The sequence below is a fragment of the Bombus huntii genome, chromosome 11 (assembly GCF_024542735.1).
Source record: "Bombus huntii isolate Logan2020A chromosome 11, iyBomHunt1.1, whole genome shotgun sequence".
NCBI classification, from domain to species: domain Eukaryota; kingdom Metazoa; phylum Arthropoda; class Insecta; order Hymenoptera; family Apidae; genus Bombus; species Bombus huntii.
In genome coordinates, this window is record NC_066248.1 from 8,305,787 (window position 1) to 8,319,761 (window position 13,975).

The window sequence follows — 13,975 nt, forward strand, 5'->3', positions numbered from 1 at the left end:
TAAGTATCCACTGTCTTGTAATATTATTTAAAAATGTATAACTGAGGAAAAGTCAGAGACCTACCACCCACCGCTCAAACATCGTGGCATACTTTCGCGTAAAGCGGGTTGCATGTTATTGAGAGACTCATCTATGCACCGACATATTTTTCATTCTCAATTTTCCATTCAACATCCAACTCCTATGAACTCACCGGAATATTCACCCTTTGCAGATGCGCGGTTATACTTTTACCCTCGAACCCTCGGTCGAAAATTAATTTTCCCTGCTTTATAGTGGTCCACGCGGTAGAACGACTCTTATTTCGCTACTTGTTCATCGTTCGGCTGCCTTAATTGCGCGTCAGCGTTTCAAAAAGTGAATCTGTTATAGGGTTTTTGCCGCACGTGGTCTGCATTACACGGTCCATTTCCAGTACCGCAGTATTCTATTCGATAACCTGATATACCGTAACGACGTGTAACTGCAAATATTGTACTCATATGGTTGTACACACGAAAGTGTGTGTAACGAAGAATATTTGTTGTTCCTTTGAAATTCTATATTAGAGAAAACTTAAGAAATATTTTATATTTAAATTTCGTTCGAATTTTTCAATCAATTTAATGTTGTATCAAATATTTTACACAATATGTGTAGAAATGAAAATGCCACAGTACGTGCACGTACAATTTTATCATCGCACGCACAATTGAAATGGAAGGCAAGAAAAGATTTTATATACAGGTTTTGCTCGAATTTTTCTAGCAATCCTCCTATGTTGTATTATATATTTTGTATAGAATGTATAAAAATGAAAGCGTCAAAGAATATCCACATATTTTACACATGCACGTTTCTTGGAATTTAGTGCAAATACACTGCTCAAAACAATCGGAGGATCGCTGATATGAACAGTCAGTGGTAAATTTCGAAACTGAAGGAATTAAATACATTGCATGATAAAGGTTTAGAACGTGTAACAGGAAATATATATTGAGACTATAATTGGGATGGATAGAACGCTATGCTATTCGCACGAGTGTTGACTCCTGACTGCCGGAATTAGCTGCTCCCCCTCATACTAATTCCTATACCCTAAGCAAGTATGGATAATTTTATTGTCAATCGATGATTCGTTTCTCCACCGGTGGCGCTCAATCAGTGTCCCTAATTGCTTTAATTTAGGACTTGGGACATGGCAATATAGTCGCCCTATAGGCGACTGAAACTGGGCGACAGAGATGTCTTCTTTATAATAATACAGTGTTTTAATTAATTCGATTACTACGTCAGAAATAGCGCAAATTTATCTCGTTAATTAAATCGTTATCATGGTTCTGTTCTAAAAAAAGACAAATAAATAAAAAATACTCTAACATCGCAATTATCGAAATTTGTCCACTTTTATTTTTTGATCAGATACTGGATATTTACCTTCACAAGAGTCAAATATTTTATCTCATAGCAATTGACCGTAGAATTGATTGAAAATTAACTAAATTAGCTTAAAAAGTAAAATCATACAGAACAATAATACCTAAATGCAGCTTAAAAAGTGATAAAATGTGAAGTCAGAATTGATACAGCTTCTACCGTCCAAGGATGAATCAGTTCAAAAAATTTAACTCCTCTTACGCAAAGGGCTTTCTTTCCAAAATATCAACCTGAACATTTAGAAATCACTTAGAAATCATCATTATTCTCTCCAGGAAAAAGAATTTCAACCAAGACAATAGAAGATTCTATCGTATAGGATATCTCATCAGAGAAAATATTTACCTTTATCCAGTTTAATTCATTGGTAGTACAAAACGTATACGTTCGCAGAACCAAAGAAGGCGACGTACGTTCGCGGATAATCCTCTCCAAGCTCGTACATCATTAGAAATTCAAATTCCCTTGGTTGGATGATGGTGTGAGAGTGGAAGAAGCAGAAGAAGAAGAGGAGAACACTAAAACGTGACTGAATGCGTGAGCTCATTATGCATTCGTCTTGCTTCCGTCGAAGACGCCGCTGATTATCGGTACCTTCGCTTACAGCTGTTAAGACCATTGTCTCAGGAAGAGGCTTTCAACGAGGAAAGCTCGAAAGAGCTTCCTTCGGCCTTCCTACGACCTCGACGAACGCTTTGTTTTTTCGTCTTCGTCCACTGAATTTCTCTCTGGTAACTTCCGTTCTTTGATTTCTAGGAAAATTAGGACGAACGCTAATAAGAAACGAATATTTCTGAATCGAAATGGAAGGCCAGAGAACAACGATGACAGGTTTTGTTTACGATGCTTGAATTCTGTTCCGTGGACCTTGTCGCGTGATATGATGCTTTGAAGATGGTGTAACGTCGATTCATATTAGAGACAGGATGTGTGCAGGTCTTCGGTCCGTACCCTCAATTACCCCAGGGACCCACCATAAACCTAAATTTTTTAAGTTTATTATTTCTATTATCTGTTTATGGATGGTCCTTGAAACAGCCCTTAGGTTGTTATACGTCCTCACTAATTACTGGGAAAGCGGGTAGTTACTTAATGGGAAAAACCCAATACTGGACTAACGAAAAAGCTGATTTTTCCCATAAACAATATTACCTACTAGCCGCGTTGATAGGAGGCTTTCTCCTCCTATCTTCATTTATTAACATGACCCATAACCAATTGGCATCGTGGATCGTTACCCTCACTTTTCCTAACGGAAGGTGCGAACAGCGAATCCGCGTTGTTAATTAAAAAGCACCCACACTGAGCTTTCCTCCGTAATGAGACGAGAACACCTGAGGAGAAATAGACAAAACTATCGAACAGTGAACATCTCTCCGATCTGTGTAAACCTGTGCTGTGAAATAAAGACGATAGTTCTGTTACGACTCTGCTATTTTTTATTTTCATCAACCAACCCCTAAGTTTACGTGACAATGGCACGTGGATGGAGAAAGGTTCAGGGAATGTCCTAGATCTGTTTTCTATTCCCGTGCTTCAAAGCTGAATTATAAAAGATAGGTAGAAAAGGAAGGAAAAAGCGTAGGAACGTAAAATCTACATAGTAATAAAAATAGAGTAAAAGAAATAGAAAATATGTATGAAATTTCCAGAATATTCTTTGGAATGGAAAATATGAAGTATCCAGTGCGCTCTTTGAAATAAAAAGTACAAGATCGAAGACATGAAACTCTCAAACCAGATACTAAAATAAAAATTATTTTCCCAGAGCAAATTTTTCGAATAATTGAATAATTTCTATCGTTAATTTTTCAACGATTTACAACAATAAACAAGCATTCGTATAACAATCTGATATATAACTAGTGATACAATAGCGCATAAGAAAATGAAAAGACGGGTTTAGGAGGCAGAAAGTGCCGGAACGCCGGTGTCTAGTCAACGTGCGTAACACGTGTCAGCCAAATGCTTTTCTTCCTACCATTCTGCTCTGGCAAATCGACGAGCTGAATGAAAAGCGGTCACATTTTTCAACGTTTGAACGTGTGGCACGAGACAGCACGAGCCACGGACAGATCAGATTGTTTCTTCGAATTTGAAAGAGCAACTCTACAGCCGTTTCTCATTCGCGTGTTTTACTTGCTGAAGAAGAACACGATGTTAGGCGAAAGAATACAAACGCCTAATAAATCATAAATCATTGACACACCTTTAGATTATTGTATTTTTAATTTCTTCTCAGGACGATTATCTAATAACTTACTAGCATAACGATTTTCCTCTTATTTTGATAATTTCATTAATGTATGAATATAAAGTTTAGAAATTTTTATTTCGCGAGTTTCCATCACCATTGTTTCTTTAAATAAAGGATTATTTAATTGCGTTCTACTTATATTGTTCTTACTTTGTCAACGAAGTAGTAGATTTTATTATGGAAAAAGTAATATCTTGTCGTAAAGTTTGACAACTTACTTTCAGAGATTTCGTATATTTGTAAGATAAGCTTATTGAAATAATCTATAGTAGGTATGCTCTACGATATAAGTTTCCAAGTGGCACGTAACAAACCTAATCCGTAGTTCGACATCCCCACAGTATTGAGGTGTATGCCAAGTCCATAAATAATTCAAGCAACAGTTACCACAGCAAACAATATAATTCTCCGTTAAAACTCGAGCACCGTTCCCTTTCGCAATTAAACACATCTGCCTATCCTTTCCTCGCTCGCTCTCTATGAGCCTTCTTTTTTTTATTCTTTTTTTTTTTTTCTATATACAACGTACTACTTTAACTTATACTGCCTTCGATTAAATGCATTTCTGTTAAATTTGTATTTCCATTAAACGAAAAATCATCAATTCTTGTTACATGTATGAGCTTCAATTACAGCAACTGATTCTCCCCCATTTGTATTAATAAATGGACTTCTATTGTCTATACAAAATTTATTCTAGAAGTTTGTGCTATTCTCCCACTAGCAATCATCCCGTATCTTCTACGTAACTGCGTTTTCTTGCCTTGTATAAAACGTAAGCAGAGATTATTTACAATAGAATTTTATTTATCTAAGAATCTTATTTATTGGAAATTTTAATTAGTGTGCAATTAAATGAACTTCTACTAATTAAATTGTGCGAACGAAAAATCATAGATAAGAGAAGAAACCAGCGAACGCCAGTTATACGAGCAATTTGCGCCCCATTTATATTCATTTAACATTTATTTCGAAATTTTATCTTATTCATCGATTAAGTATCACGCTGTATCTTCCGCACAGACAATTTTTGTAGCGTTGCACGAAACGTAGGCAAAATTACTTATACTTGCGAAGCGGCACAGCAGCCCGGCGATGATCAAACACGATAAACGGTTCTTCGTCCGTGCAATCTTGTTGCGTCGTGTGTTATTAAGAATCTGGATTATTTCGACGGATCGTTTCGCCGATTACGCGCAACACCGTGATACGGAGGGGAATACCGTGTGTAAAGGGGTCACAGTGCTCTACACCGAAAGGAAACGTGGCCATCCGCGGCAGAGCGGTGCGGCACCGAAGGAGGAAACACACGCTCCGCTCTGTTTCCGTACGCACATGCGTGACAGACACGCTAGCGTGCACGCGCGCGGCACTAACCTTACCCCATCTGAAATTCTTTGTGGCCGCTAGTGTACGCGCGCACGCTCATCGCGTACCCTTCCTCGAGATCGACCAGAACATCTTGGAGAAGAAGAAAACGCGTCAATTGAATTTTCCGATAAATAGAACTCGTAGACAAATGGAATTCTTGTAATCGTAAGTACACAGAATCATGAAAGTATTCGAACGCTTACGATATAAAAGTTCAAAGACGGTAACAGGGTTAAATTGTAGTAACAGGGATGGATGTATGTTGCTTAAATTGTGCTTTGTTTGAGCGTGAAGAGAGCGTAGATTTAAACGACCTTTTCTTGTGTTTTTATGTGCCTCACTCTGTTTTATAGTTTTTGGCAAGAATAGAAAGGAATATCTTTGTGCTTCGTTTTGTTCTATGAAGAATGAGGTTCTAAGATCTCTCTTTTTCTTCTCTCTCTCTCTCTCTCTCTCTCTCTCTCTATGTTTTGTAGTAACGGAAAAGTTCTTGACATTGCGTTTATCCCACGGGAAATTTACATTTCCACTGCTGTGGTTGAAATATTTTTAGAGTTTCTAAACGCTTGGATTGTGAAGTATCGAGGAAATACCTCACATTTTGTGGATTCTATTGGTACAAAAACATAAATTGTGTTTCTAATAGCTGCGGACTATTGCTTACCGACAAAATTGTCAACCCCGACGATTAAAATTGAACTTTACGAACTACGGAAATCCGATTTTAACTAAAGTTACTCGTGCTTCTATCACAGATACCTTCAACAAACGGAAGTATAATTACCTATAAAAACACATATTACCTAACGACAATGTGAATTATGAACGAACCATTTTCCTTTCAATCAACAAACTGATCCAAATTTCCTCAAGTTCTCCCAAATAGCCCCAAATCGTTCTTAGCCATCCATTCGCACTGAAAATCCTTTCTCCGCTATCAAAGGATCTCGAAATTTTCCATGAAGCTTCCACAACGTCATCCCAATCGTCCTCCAGCTCGAAACCGATTCACGCAGGCAATTATATTTAGTCGAGGCGCGTATACCTCACGCCTTTCGAGGAATATACCCTCAGTTTCCCTTTTACACTCTTCGTGCACACATGTACGTACACAGTCCGAAACATAAACGTACGCTCGTCGATTTCGCTTCTTCGACCGTACTCCTTGTTTATCTCGAAATAACGCTGCTTTGGTCGCACATGGGCGTTTCTTCTAGCCACTGCCAGATGCGTGGGTGGTGGCAGTGAAGAGAAGAGAAGGAGAGCACAAATGACGGTCACATGGCATCGTCGCGGACTCCTCTTCTGCTCTGACTTGTCAGTATTCCGTGAAGTGTTGTGCCGTGACTGCGTGCGGCCTTCTTTCGTCCGCAACCCCACGCACCACCAGTCCAGAATAATACCAGAAGCCTCAATTTTCTTCTTTCTTTCAAATTTCTTCTTTGCCTCGAGCATAGAGAAAGAAGTTTCACGTTTCGCACCCTATGCTCAAAGAAGAAGTATTACGAAAAGAAGAGACTTAAATTCAACGAATCGATTTTCATAAATCAAAGGGGAATCAAATCACTGACGGTGATGCAGGGTTGACTCGTGCGAAGATACAGTTTCAAAGTATTTCTTCCAACATATACCGTTCGAAGAAGAGGTTCGTTATTTGAAGAGGAGATTTTGTGCCTAATCACGTAGAAATTGATGAATTTGTAGATAAAATTGTAATTGCTATATGATGGTAAAAGATGCTATATGATCGTTAAGACTGGAGGTAGAGTTCTGAAGACACTTTAAGCAGTGTTCGTTTCAAGAAGCCATGTTGAAGGAAGAAGTTGCTTGTTTGAGGAAGAGACTCTTGAAATAGATGGTTCGAAGCGTGGAGATGTCAACACAAGAGAAACTTCAAACCCGGATAAAATTGGCATTTCCCTGATAATATTACTTGAACTTGAACGAAGATAAGATTCCGGAATATCTCGAGGAGCGTTTCTTCGGAGGTTTCTGGCCCAGAGAAAAAGAAGAGAGATTTCGAGTGACTGGGAACAAATTTTCAATGGTAACCGAACGGAATTTCCAACGAAAGATTCAATAGAGGTTAAACGTTGATTCGAAGGTCCTTTATGGTTTGTTTTCTTCGATCGTTCACTGGTCGTACTCGAGACAAAAGCTCGATGATAGTTTTAACGCCAATCAGATCGAAAATCTCATTTTAAAATTCTACGAGCGACATCGAAGACAAGTATTCCGGTTCGATTTGGTGTAGGTATAGTTTGAATAGAAGTTTGGAGGACGATTCGTCTAAAGATAGAAGTTCGAAGGTCTTCACGAGGAATTTGGGAGCCGTTTTGGGAAGTTAAACGAGAGAAGAATTAGAAAATAGGCGAAAAGGCTTGAGAAACGATCGGTTACGAAAGGAGACAAAATTTGTAAGGAGAGAAAAATAGAAAATTCTACGTCAAACATCTACAGTTATCACACATAAATACATAAATACATCCATGGTACAACACACAGAAAAGAATAATTTTGGAATTTAATTATGTATCGTTCCAGAAACGAATAAAAAATTACCGAAGATGATAAAAAACGAGAAATGTAACGCAAGAATTGAAGAGGATACAAAGTAGATGGAAAATATAAAATAAGAAACGTCGAAAGGAATATTCTAATTGATCTCGGCCACTTTTGGAGAAGTGTATCGAAGTGGAACGCGAACAAAAAGCCGGCAGAAGCATCGTTTAACGTTTTCTAAACGCGCGCCGCTGAAGTGTACTTTGATGCACAGCTTCGAGAACACAGAATAAAAAGGGTTATCGAAGCGTTCGAAGGGTCTCGTTACGAACGAATAATGCCACCTTTCATGCACTGCTTTCGTCCATTTGCACACGCAAAAAATCGTATGGCTACGAGTGCCTTTTCTTCGAACAGTTAATTAATTACATCCACTTTTCAGATCCGGACTATTCGCTTCGAAATAAAATATTACAATCACTCGAGGTTATTAAAATATTAACCGAATCTTAGAAAATATTCTTAAAAAGGAACAAAAGACTTTAAAAATATTTGTATTTGAAGAAACCATCGTCAAATGATAAAAGAAGAAAATAAGGCACAAAGAAGAATGGACTTTTTAAGAAGCAATTTCGATCAGTTATTTAGGAAAAATTAAAGGTAAGATGATTATGGTTGTTATATTTTTATTACAAATTTTCACATTTTGTCTTAATTGTTTATGAAACATCTCGACTCATCGATACGTTATTGCTCTGACGTTACACGAAGGCTGGTTTATTTTCCCTCGAAAACAGATTCTATCGAGTCTAATCACAGTTTCCCTCCATCGAGGAAGATTATTGTTCGCGTACGCGGAGCACGTGGACGATCAGCTGATCGAACGTCCTCGCGTCGCTTTCCACGAAACCAAAACTTTCTTCCTTAAACATGGCTCGACTCTTCAGTCTACTTCTATTATAAAACAATATGAATCGTTTTCTCTACTATTCACAAATAATATTTTAAAAAGTATAATCTCATAACATCTTTTTTAACACGTTTATCTTCGTCGCAAAATAAAATCGATTTCTTTATTTACAATGTTTCCACGATCATATGCAGAAATTATATAGAACATTCGTAGAATCTTCTTTTCTTGAATTTATATGTGTATCGACTCACTTATTGAAATATTTAAACGAACCCAAAGCGAAAAATAACTTATGGTCGAACGTGCTCCAGCAACGAATACTTTTAAGGCATCCACGTCGAGAAATCTGTACGAATATTCCATTAGGAATTAGGCAGGCGGCTCGCAGTGTATATTAATAGATCGAACCTGACAGCCGAACTTAACCAGACGCTCGAACGTTACACGCGAATTCGTTTCGTTGGTAACTACCAATCCGACCTCGATGTAAGTTGTATTTCTGTACCTTTATATAATTCTTTCTTCGTTTACCTTTCCCTTGTATTTCGATTTTTTATATTTCGAGTGGAAAGGAAATGGAAAATACTATACTACCGGAGATTTGATACACGTTAAGGTTTTGAAAGAAATTACCACTTCGTTATGTAAATAAGTACCTTATTCGTAGTATTATCATCTTATAATATTGAAACCGTAATTAATTATACTTAAAAATGAAAATTATAGTTATTATATTATTTTTCAATAAATGAAGTGTATATATGCGAAAAAAATTCATTAGGCAAAGAATTTCATTAGAGATTTAGTAAATCTGATTAGGATAGGTAGATAGAATATCTAAAAAAGTTAGTTACAAAAATAGTTTGTAATCTTTTTTTATCTAGGTAGATGACGTTCATCGGTATTTTAATTGGCCATCTGTTTTTGGACTATGAACTGTAAAATAGATTTGTATAGTCGTTGTACGTCAATGTTTCATAAGATAATTTGAAAGATAATACAAACGTGTAAGCTGTATCGATCAGGCCTCTTTCTCGAGACGTATCGATTTTTCTTATCCCTCTTATTTTAAAGATGATCATTCTACAAAATTGATAACTATCTTTCAGTATTATTATAAAAGTATCTAGATGCACTAAGTTTCCTAAACTAATTTTGTCAAATTAATACCGAGTCATATTACTACTCAGTTTTAAAATTTTATAGTACAATTATTCTTTGTTACCTTTTCTCGCTAACACCATGCATCATTTTATTAAATTGTAACGTATTAATTACGTTGAATTTCTGGTCTCGTGTGCTACTGCTAATAAATTCGGGTATCGTTCTAAGAGAAAGTACACGAGATCCAAAAAAAGAAACCAAAACGTGCTTGCACCGAATTCGATCGTGAGACCTTGAACCATGAGAAACGACGTAGAGTGGATGGAACGTGCATGTGTAGTGCGTGCGTTGGTCCAAGATGGGAGTCATAAACGCGGTGTATTGTGTAATCAGCAAACGACGTGCGTGAAAATGCGTGTCACGTACGAAACACTTGACTTTCAGTCCATCGCGGAAGTTGGAATAAGAATTTTTGTCGAACGATGCAACGATTTTTCTAACATCGTTTAACTTCGTTTTTAAATATGGCCATCGAAATACGATCGTTGGAAATTAGGATAAGGAAGTTTAAAAGAAGATCCTTAAAGTTTAAGGGAAGATAAAATACCAATCTAAACTTTAACAATTTCAGACATTAGGGTAATTTATATTTAAGAAATGCGTTTTCCTTCGTTAGAGAGAGAGAGAGATCTTTCAAATATAAAAGAGAATGAATATGGAAATATAAAATAGAAAAATGCTATGCTATGCTATGCAAGGCTATAAAGAGTTAGATACTACCAGGTGGAGGGGAAAAGCGAAGGAGGGTAGGATAAATGATCAGGTGGTGGATTGGTTAAAGGGCATAGAAAAAAGAGGAATAGAGTGCAAATTTCAAACCAAAGTGTAATAGTTTAGCAAAAGATTAAGATTAAATGCCACTTAGCGTGTAGATATGTATTGTATATATGGATAGGGAACGTGTGCAATGAATGCATGTGGCGAAATCTGAATCAGATATTTTAGACTTGTGTAAAACCGAGCCCATTTCTTGTCTGCTAGAACCGAAAATAAAGATAATATATGTGTACTAAATAGGAAACTATTTAATACAAAACTTAAAACTTGAAGCACGATCTAAAAATTTATGAAATTCCAAATTTGTTAATCGCATTTTCATACAATTTATATACAGGGTAAATCAATAAGAAGTACTGTCTAGAATAACTCGTGATCTATTGGTTTTGTCGAAAAACGTTTTAAATGGATTACACTGCATTTCAAGGAATTCATCGGATGGATGGAATTTTATTTTCAAGATAATTTTGAGTGTTTTAAATGATTCCGTATATTCTTTGTACCATTAGTCGATCCATCTGGACGTTCTTTATAAAAAAGTATTAACTTATTTATACCGAAAATCCGTTGGTTTTTACAGATATTTTAACTTTAATTTAACAAATGTAACATACATTAAATTTGACCAATTAAGGCAAAAATATCTGCCAAACTAACGGTTTTCCGATATAGGTAGGTTAATACTCTTTTGTAAAGAATGTTTAGCTGGATCGACTAATGTTATAGAAAATATACGACATCGTTTAAAAAAGCTCAAGATCATCCTCAGAAAATATAAAATATAATTCTCTCTCTCTTTCTCTCTGTGTATTTACGAAACACATATTGTTAATAATAACAAATATATAACGAGAACAATTTATCGAAATTAAATATAAGAATGATCGCCTTGTGAAATGGTCGTCCTTTCGTTTTTTATTTTCATTCTTAAAGGAACTAAAAAAACTTCTTCATAAAGAGTTTCCAATTCTATTTCCAATTCTGAATCATAAGATAGAAATTTGAGCTTAACCATGGAACTTCCATCCCAATTTCTTAATCTGTTTCCCAAAAGAGGACAGAGTAGTCGGGAAAAGTTGAAAATCTCACGCAAACCGGACGAAACGCCAAACACGCCGCTATTTTTGCCTCAAGGTAAAAAAGAAGTTCGTCGATCGCTGCCGGGTCAAGCTGAACTGCACTTAATTTATTGTACGTAGCTGATGCACCACAGTGCAGCACCTGCCGACGATGAAAAAAGCAGCGCTTCCAAGCAACGATGCACGTGCCTCCATAAGAGGGACGTACGCGCATTAACTTTTACGCGAGGTTGTTCTCTTACATGTGACGCGCCATTAATTAACAAGTACGTAAATTACGTTGATACGTAAATCTCAGAGCTGCGCGTGTTTTGCACGTTGCTCTTTCGAAAAAGAGCAACCGAGTACCCTTTTTTTTTTGCTGTTGTATGTGTCTCAAGTCACGGGTTCGTAAATTTCAGGATACTAAGATTCAGGAAATTTAGTATATTAGATCTTAGAATTCCGGAATGCGTTTTAATCTTCATAAATCAGATCCTATGAACATTAGATCTTATAAATTCTAGGTATCATATATCTTAGAATTCGCACATTCTAAGTTTGATAGATTCTAGATTTGATCGACTCTAATACTAATTCACATATTCCAGGATTCATGTGTTCCTAGGTTCGTGACATTTAGGACTCCAGCATTCACCAATTCTTATATTTATGTACTTGACCAGAATTATCAGATTCTGGGATTCATGGATTATAGGTCTTCGTTCACGGGTACTAGAATTTATAGATTTCGTGTATCGATTCATGAATTTTTATGGTCGTGACCTCGTTTCTTTTTAGCAACATTTGCCTCGTTCTTAAGATCCTCGCACGTAGATCCTTAGGCAACAAACAAGACTCTTCTAATCTTCAAATCTTGAAATCTTCAAATTTTGGCATTTGTATTCTTCTTCAAACTAAGAACTATTTTTTGGCATCGTCGTGTTTCTAACAAAAGCTGAACGAAGATTCACAAAGTCGTTTCACGGAATTCCGAACACGTTCGAAAATTCTTGGTGCGCTACGAATCGTTTGGCAGTCACTCGCCATGCGTTCGTGGTGCTCGTGGGAACTAATGACTGTAGTGAATTAATCATCGATATTCTCAAATAATTTTCAGAAGCGATTTCTCGTTATTCTCTTAAATACGTTGCATGAAAATTTCTAATTTTATAAGAAAGAAGGAATATCGACTAAATTGTTTTTGGAGCACCCTATGTAACAGTAGAAATTACGGTAGAATACAAAGCGATACGGAATATATACGATAAGGGACGTGAATTAAATGAAACAACTAGCTACACAGTTAGCGAGGACAATTCAAAGATAATGGCGGTAACTACGCGCATATATGGTGAAAAATAGCGGCAATCCAAACAACGTGACGACGTAACAAGCACAATAAAAACATTAAAGTTATTACCTACAAAAAGATTATATTCGTATTAACAAAAATCGATCGAACGAAGGTGAAATTATTAAAGAAGGCAAATTGTCACGATATTCTCTGAAAAGGAATATTTTGTGAAGAGGTTTTAGAAAAACTGCTTTAGCCGACAATATAGAAGAGACACCGAGCTAATCGTCATCTTTACAAAGAATCAAACGTGTTTCTTCGTACCTAACAAAAAGAATTAATAAACAAAACGTAGCAAATAATGTAAAAGCAGCTCTGTGACCACAGCAACGACGATAACAAGATCAGATCAAGTATAAAGACACGAAAGCCCATTCGCCCCTCAGATTGTGTTTCACCAACGAAACTCCAGTTCATCGTCGCGTTTCCGACAAAACGTGAAAACGAGGTGAAAACGAGTAAACGAATCGTTCTGGCTCGCGGCATTGCAACGAATTCGAGGCAAATTTATACAACGGAGTGACGATGATTCGTCCTATCAGCTGATCCATTTGGACAGCAGAGTAAATCAGAGCTTGTACGAGCTTTCATGGGAACGATAACCCTAACGTCGTGCCTTTCCTTCTTCTTCTCCCTCTTTCTCTCTTCTCTGGCACGTTCCGCCGTTTCTTTTCTCTCTCTCTCTCTCTCTCTCTCTCTGCTTCTCTTTCTTCTTCCTTTTTATTGCTCGTCGACGGAAGCCGCACGAAAATAGTTCGCCGCGAGTCTGCCCGCTTCGAGAACGACGGAACAACCAACTCTCGGTCACGGTATTCCTCGAACGAGTTCCGTGGAAACGAATTTCCATGGATCTGCCGGCGATTAGATGGGGAACATGGCGAACGACGTAAATTTTCGAGTAACCGAGGGATAGAATGTAATGGGAGCATAGAGAGTTATCGGTGGAGAAGTTCGGTAATTGCGGTGAGTTTCGCAATGATGTAGGAGATTGGGACGTGGACGTTGCGTGAAACTGGCGGAGTCTGCGAGGGTGTGCTATCCGGGCTACGGGACGTGTTTTATGTGACACTTGGGCAAAGTCGAACGTAGATTAACTTTATATATCAAATTTATAGATTTAGATGTAATTGTGGACTATATATTGTTATAATGTATTACG

At 37.1% G+C, this 13,975-nt stretch overlaps 1 protein-coding gene across 5 annotated transcripts in view; it reads left to right on the forward strand.

Annotated features, from left to right (window-relative positions):
- LOC126871331 (phosphoinositide 3-kinase adapter protein 1) overlaps positions 1 to 13,975 on the forward strand; it is a 75,620-nt gene that overhangs the window by 23,921 nt on the left and 37,724 nt on the right. For 2 of the 5 annotated variants that reach the window (XM_050630004.1, XM_050630003.1), the window contains exon 1: positions 6,325 to 8,207. The exons of 1 other annotated variant lie outside the window; for it this stretch is intronic. The gene's annotated coding sequence lies outside the window, so the exon portion shown is untranslated. Of the gene's footprint in view, positions 1 to 6,324; positions 8,208 to 13,975 lie in introns of those variants that run through there. 2 more of the 5 variants (XM_050630005.1, XM_050630006.1) reach the window with 2 other exon arrangements.